A 7,390-nucleotide genomic window follows, 5' to 3' on the forward strand; every position below is an offset into this window, starting at 1 on the left:
TACAACTCGAGATAGATTATTGAAGACCAGAAGAGATCAGGCTTGATTAAATGGCAGATCTGTGGAAGATAGGAGCAGAGGCTCTCTTCAAATCAGAGAGTGGTGTGAGTTGAGTTGAGGATGTAGGATTCCCTCCTCCTCTTATATCTCTGGTGTATTATCTCTAGCTTCAGGGGGTGCAAGCATCTCAGTGAGGAGATGCAGACTATGCTGAAGACATCCGAGACAGGAAGCGTGGAAGAGATCTGTAGGAGATAGGAGCAGCGGTTCTCTCCAAATCAGAGAGTGGTGTGAGTTGAGTTGAGCATGTAGGATTCCCTCCTCCTCTTGTATCTCTGGTGTATTATCTCTAGCTTTCAAGGGATGCAGCGTCTCAGTGAGGAGATGCAAACTGTGTTGAATTTGGGCGTGACAAGATTAGAAGCAATGTGTGTTGTGGATCACCTCACATGGGTTGAGGAGGTGATTTGTGGGATATCATCACCCCATGTGAGGGGTGATTCTCCATGTGCTGCAAGACTTGGCAATATGCAAAGCCAACACACATGAGCTGGCCATGTTAGGAAGCCAACGCAAGAAGAACCTTTAGCCATGTGAAGAAGGAGTTGGCACAAGCTGGCCATGTGCTCGCCAGCCCCACCATCCACCATTCTGAAGTGTATAAATGAAGATGGATGAGAGGAGAACAGTGAGAGAGAGCAGAGCAAGCCACAGAGAGTGAGATATGTGAGGTGGAGAGACCGACTCCCTCGGTGTGAGCGAGGGAGACGGGTGAGTGGGTGAGTGAGGAGAGTGTGAGCTCCTCTTCTATTGTAATCTTTCTGTAATATCTCCATTGTTATAGTGATAATCGACTACTCTCCCGTGGACGTAGGCATTGAGGCCGAACCACGTTAAATATTGTGTCTCCTTGAGCGTGGGTGTGTTTTTCTGCATGGAATAATTTCTATAAGGTCTTGGGCGGGATCCTAGATCCCAACAAGTGGTATCAGAGCAAGGTTAAGAACTTAGTATTTTTTCGCTTCACCGGCGGGAGGCAACCTCGCCTTGGCCGCCCGCCGGACCTCAACCTAGTCCGCTAGAATTTTCTACGCATACCTTCACTCTTCTTTACCACCTTCACGCCCAACTCCTTCGAGTCGCTGTCCTTGACTCACCCAGTCAACCCATCACCACCAATTGTCTCGTCGGCGAGCTTCCACGCCTCCACCGATGATTCTCACCCACTCACCCGTCTCCCTCGCTCACACCGAGGGAGACGGTCTTTCGACTTTGGTTCGATGCTCGGATAGCCAAACAGATACACAGGACTCGTCCCATAACTCTCAGGAGGACGAGGACGGCAGCGATACTGTTGCACCGCCGGAATCTGATGTGGTGCTGTTGGGCTCCACACGTCGCTTCGGAGATGTGCTTTACAACGCAAATGGAAGTGAGATTGCCTCAGAATCAGATGTGATGTATGCAGATGAGTTGCAGATTCAAGAAGTCATGTTGGCTTCCTTACTTCCTTCTCGAATATCAAAATGCAATGTCTCTCTCACCCTTCATCATCACATTCTTTATTGCATTATGCTGTCTCCACCACTTTTGAATTTTCACTGATAATCATCTATTCCACGGCCTTTTGAATATGTGGTGTCCCAACTGTCACCTCGTGGGCTTGTTCCCACCACCATTATAATATATTATAATACGCAATATCAACTCACAGATTCACACACCATCACTGGTTTTTTCAACCGTTATTTTATTTTTTATCTTTTCTTTTTGAACATTACACCACCGCCCCCAACACCTTTCCTTCACCTTTTGCACCCCACTTCACCTTTATTTATTTTATTTTATCTTCCCTTTTTCATTCCAAAAAAAAAAAAAACACGTGAACCACTTTCCTTATTTCCCCAATCTCCTCCGTTTGATTTCAAAATCACTTATTTTTCTTTATTTTCTCCAAACCACTTTTAATCTCTTTCAAATACCCACTCAATAATAATATATCTTTTGCAGGGGCACTACCCCCCACTTTATTTTGAAACATCCATGTTCCCTTCGTTATCCACCTCACACCGATCTTTCTCAAATAACCCATCCAAAAATATTTTTTTTATCTATTTTTTATTTTATTTTATTTTTATTATTAAACAAACCAACAACACAAAATAACACCAAAAAAAAACAAAAAAAAACAAAAACAAAAACAAAACAAAACAAAACACACAAAACAACCACATCCACAAGCGGGATTTTTCTTCTCTACTCTGTCGCCGGTCTCTTCTTCTTGCCTCCGTCCTGGACGGCCCTTGACGGTCTTGCCTCCGTGTTTCCCACGCCGCCGAGCACGTTCACTCCCCCCTGCTCCTCCACTGCAGTATATGGTAGACCTCCAAATCGGAACATAACGGTGGCCTTCCGCTTCAGCTCCTTGTTTTCCGTTTTTAGCACACATATCTCTGCTCGCGCATCCTTATACATGCGCTGGAGCAGAGCCAGTTGGGCGTTTAACTACTGCACCTCATTTGTCCTACTTTGAAGCCGGTGCGACAAGTTTGTTACCGCAGTCATGGTCTCCACACATGACTTCAATATATACTGATTGGCCTCAATATCCGTTTGTACTGCCATTTTTTGCTCCACAGACCGCATAGGAAAGTTCAACGGAGCAAAACCAGAGGCGCTTGGTTGGGGTTCAAGGCAACCGCACCAGTTATCTCTCTTGTAGACTCGTTGAGGTCTGGAAAGAGAGTGAGCAGACCACAGGAAGAATAGGCCAATTTCTGGGCAACAGAGTGTTACAGAGTATCTCTCTCAGAAAACGAAGAGTTTTTCAAAGGTTTTTTGCAGGTTTTTGTCTCAGCCTCTGCCTCAGCCTCAGCCTCCGTCTTGGTTAACTAGCCCAGGCAGACAGGCGCATCGTGCGCCGCTCGGCGCTAGACGACAACATGGGCGCGCAAGCCAAGGTAGTCACGCGCATCGCCATAATGTCCGGCACACCTTTTTATGGATTGGGCACGCCTTTTGATGGCACGCCTTTTGAAAGATTGGGCACACCTTTTGAGGGTGCGACTTTTTAGGGGTCCGACAAGACCCCATAAACTGTCCCGACATTGATTCCGGTTAGCTTTTCCCACGGTCCGGCATGACCCCATAAACTGTCCCGACATTGATTCTGGTTAGCTCCTACAACGGTCTGACATAACCATACAGTGTCTCACCAACGGTCTGACATGACCACACAGTGTCTCCTATCCTCTTTTATTTTATGTATTAGTCTTTTTTCTTATTTTGTTACTCTTTCCAAACTCAAGTTGATTTGTGTCTCTCCTCCTTGAGTTTGCGGGGGGCTGTTAAAACCTACCACTACCACCTACTACCACCTACTCCACCTACTACACACCTGCCACTACCACCTACTACCACCTACTCCACCTACTACACACCTATCATTGTAAACATATTCAACAAAACAATCATAATATATACAATTTATTCTCTCTCTATCAATTTATTTTACAAGTATGGAGCCCAACAAGCTCAAGTGCAAGCTTCAAAAGATTATGATTCACAATTTTATTATCTCCTTCATACATATAGCATTTACGAGAAGACAAAAAGCGGTGCTTCCTTCTCTTTAGAAAAATTGACAAATGTTGGACTAACTAATCAAAATCCTACCTTATAAAAGAAATAAAATCAACCAAACCGCGCGGACGAAGGAAGAAGACGAGTGGGCAGGCAGCGCGTGTCCACCCACGTTCCTGGAACACGCGCAGGCCGCGTCAGCATGCCACGTCATCAACACGTGGCGACACGTCAGCAAAGGGATGCCACATGTCCGTCCACGAAGCGGTCCAGGTCATCGCCACGCGGCAGCCAGGTCAGCGCCACGTGGCCATCCACGTCACCGGAACGTGGCCAACTGTCAGTGACACGTCAGCAAAGGTATGCCACGTGTCTGCCCCGTCAACCAGAGGCAGGGAGGGATCCAGTGCTACGCGGCAATGGTGCAGCCGCAGGAGGAAGCATCCAGTGCTTTGCGGCGAAGGTACAGCCGCAGATCTGAGGCGTACAAAATGTTTTGGCTAGATCGAAGCCATTTGGAGTCCGTTTTTGGTGATCCAATAGTGGTTTCTGACTATTTGGAGTATTCCTAACACATCCGTACGGTCAGATTTTTGAGACGGTGTTTCTGTAAAAAGAAGGCAGATTAAAGAGACGAACGGCATCAGGTGCAGCGGACGGAATATTCTGTTAGAACACGAAATATTCCCTGAACTTCTGAAAATTGTAATTTTGCCCAGAATTTTAAGAAAATTGTGGTGTGGCCCAGCTTTCGGGGATAGTTTTGAGTGAGGTCCCCGGAAATGCAGCGAAGGTTGGTTCTAGCTAAACGGACCGCTCCGGACGCAACCGCGAGGTCGAAATAGTGAAATTCTGAACGGTTTGGAAAGATTGTCAAAACATGGGAGTTTGTCATCTTCAATACTCGAAAGGAGGTTGCCGGATATTGTGGAACGCTGTGGATTCACTGAAGAGGTTAGAATGGGTAGATTCTAACCAGAATGGACAACCAGGTACAACTCGAGATAGATTATTGAAGACCAGAAGAGATCAGGCTTGATTAAATGGCAGATGTGTGGGAGATAAGAGCAGAGGCTCTCTCCAAATCAGAGAGTGGTGTGAGTTGAGTTGAGGATGTAGGATTCCCTCCTCCTCTTATATCTCTGGTGTATTATCTCTAGCTTCAGTGGGTGCAAGCATCTCAGTGAGGAGATGCAGGCTATGCTGAAGACATCCGAGACAGGAAGCGTGGAAGAGATCTGTAGAAGATAGGAGAAGCGGTTCTCTCCAAATCAGAGAGTGGTGTGAGTTGAGTTGAGGATGTAGGATTCCCTCCTCCTCTTGTATCTCTGGTGTATTATCTCTAGCTTTCAAGGGATGCAGCATCTCAGTGAGGAGATGCAAACTGTGTTGAATTTAGGCGTGACAAGATTAGCAGCATTGTGTGTTGTGGATCACCTCACATGGGTTGAGGAGGTGATTTGTGGGATATCATCACCCCATGTGAGGGGTGATTCTCCATGTGCTGCAAGAGTTGGCAATATGCAAAGCCAACACACATGAGCTGGCCATGTTAGGAAGCCAACGCAAGAAAAACCTTTAGCCATGTGAAGAAGGAGTTGGCACAAGCTGGCCATGTGCTGGCCAGCCCCTCCATCCACCATTCTGAAGTGTATAAATGAAGATGGGTGAGAGGAGAACAGTGAGAGAGAGCAGAGCAAGCCACAGAGAGTGAGATATGTGAGGCGGAGAGACCGTCTCCCTCGGTGTGAGCGAGGGAGACGGGTGAATGGGTGATTGAGGAGAGTGTGAGCTCCTCCTCTATTGTAATCTTTCTGTAATATCTCCATTGTTATAGTGATAACCGGCTACTCTCCCGTGGACGTAGGCATTGAGGCCGAACCACGTTAAATATTGTGTCTCCTTGAGTGTGGGTGTGTTTTTCTGCATGGAATAATTTCTATAAGGTCTTGGGCGGGATCCCAGATCCCAACAAGTGGTATCAGAGCAAGGTTAAGAACTTAGTATTTTTTCGCTTCACCGGCGGGGGGCAACCTCGCCTTGGCCGCCCGCCGGACCTCAAGCTAGTCCGCTAGAATTTTCTACGCATACCTTCACTCTTCTTTACCACCTTCACGCCCAACTCCTTCGAGTCGCTGTCCTTGACTCACCCAGTCAACCCATCACCACCAATTGTCTCGTCGGCGAGCTTCCACGCCTCCACCGATGATTCTCACCCACTCACCCGTCTCCCTCGCTCACACCGAGGGAGACGGTCTTTCGACTTTGGTTCGATGCTCGGATAGCCAAACAGATACACAGGACTCGTCCCATAACTCTCAGGAGGACGAGGACGGCAGCGATACTGTTGCACCGCCGGAATCTGATGTGGTGTTGTTGGGCTCCACACGTCGCTTCGGAGATGTGCTTTACAACGCAAATGGAAGTGAGATTGCCTCAGAATCAGATGTGATGTATGCAGAAGAGTTGCAGATTCAAGAAGTCATGTTGGCTTCCTTACTTCCTTCTCGAATATCAAAATGCAATGTCTCTCTCACCCTTCATCATCACATTCTTTATTGCATAATGCTGTCTCCACCACTTTTGAATTTTCACTGATAATCATCTACTCCACGGCCTTTTGAATATGTGGTGTCCCAGCTGTCACCTCGTGGGCTTGTTCCCACCACACCATTATAATATATTATAATACGCAATATCAACTCACAGATTCACACACCATCACTGGTTTTTTAAACCGTTATTTTATTTTTTATCTTTTCTTTTTGAACATTACACCACCGCCCCCAACACCTTTCCTTCACCTTTTGCACCCCACTTCACCTTTATTTATTTTATTTTATCTTCCCTTTTTCATTCCAAAAAAAAAAACACGTGAACCACTTTCCTTATTTCCCCAATCTCCTCCGTTTGATTTCAAAATCACTTATTTTTCTTTATTTTCTCCAAACCACTTTTAATCTCTTTCAAATACCCACTCTATAATAATATATCTTTTGCAGGGGCACTACCCCCCACTTTATTTTGAAACATCCATGTTCCCTTCGTCATCCACATCACACCGATCTTTCTCAAATAACCCATCCAAAAATAATTTTTTTATCTATTTTTTATTTTATTTTATTTTTATTATTAAACAAACCAATAACACAAAATAACAGCAAAAAAAACAAAAAACAAAAACAAAAACAAAACAAAACAAAACACACAAAAAAACCACATCTACAGGCGGGATTTTTCTTCTCTACTCTGTCGCCGGTCTGTTCTTCTTGCCTCCGTCCTGGACGGCCCTTGACGGTCTTGCCTCCGTGTTTCCCATGCCGCCGAGCACTTTCACTCCCCCCTGCTTCTCCACTGCAGCATATGGTGGACCTCCGAATCGGAACATAACGGTGGCCTTCCGCTTCAGCTCCTTGTTTTTCGCTTTTAGCACACATATCTCTGCTCGCACATCCTTATACATGCGCTCGAGCAGAGCCAGTCGGGCGTTTAACTGCTGCACCTCATTTGTCCTACTTTGAAGCCGGTGCGACAAGTTTGTGACCGCAGTCATGGTCTCCACACATGACTTCAATGTATACTGATTAGCCTCAATATCCGATTGCACTGCCATTTTTTGCTCCACAGACCACATAGGAAAGTTCAACGGAGCAAAACCAGAGGCGCTTGGTTGGGGTTCAAGGGCAACCGCACCAGTTATATCTCTTGTAGACTCGTTGAGGTCTGCAAAGAGAGTGAGCAGACCACGGGAAGAAGAGGCCATTTTCTGGGCAACAGAGTGTTACAGAGTATCTCTCTCAGAAAACGA

Source organism: Camellia sinensis, chromosome 12 (genome assembly GCF_055761805.1).
Source record: "Camellia sinensis isolate YWXY chromosome 12, ASM5576180v1, whole genome shotgun sequence".
Classification (NCBI taxonomy): domain Eukaryota; kingdom Viridiplantae; phylum Streptophyta; class Magnoliopsida; order Ericales; family Theaceae; genus Camellia; species Camellia sinensis.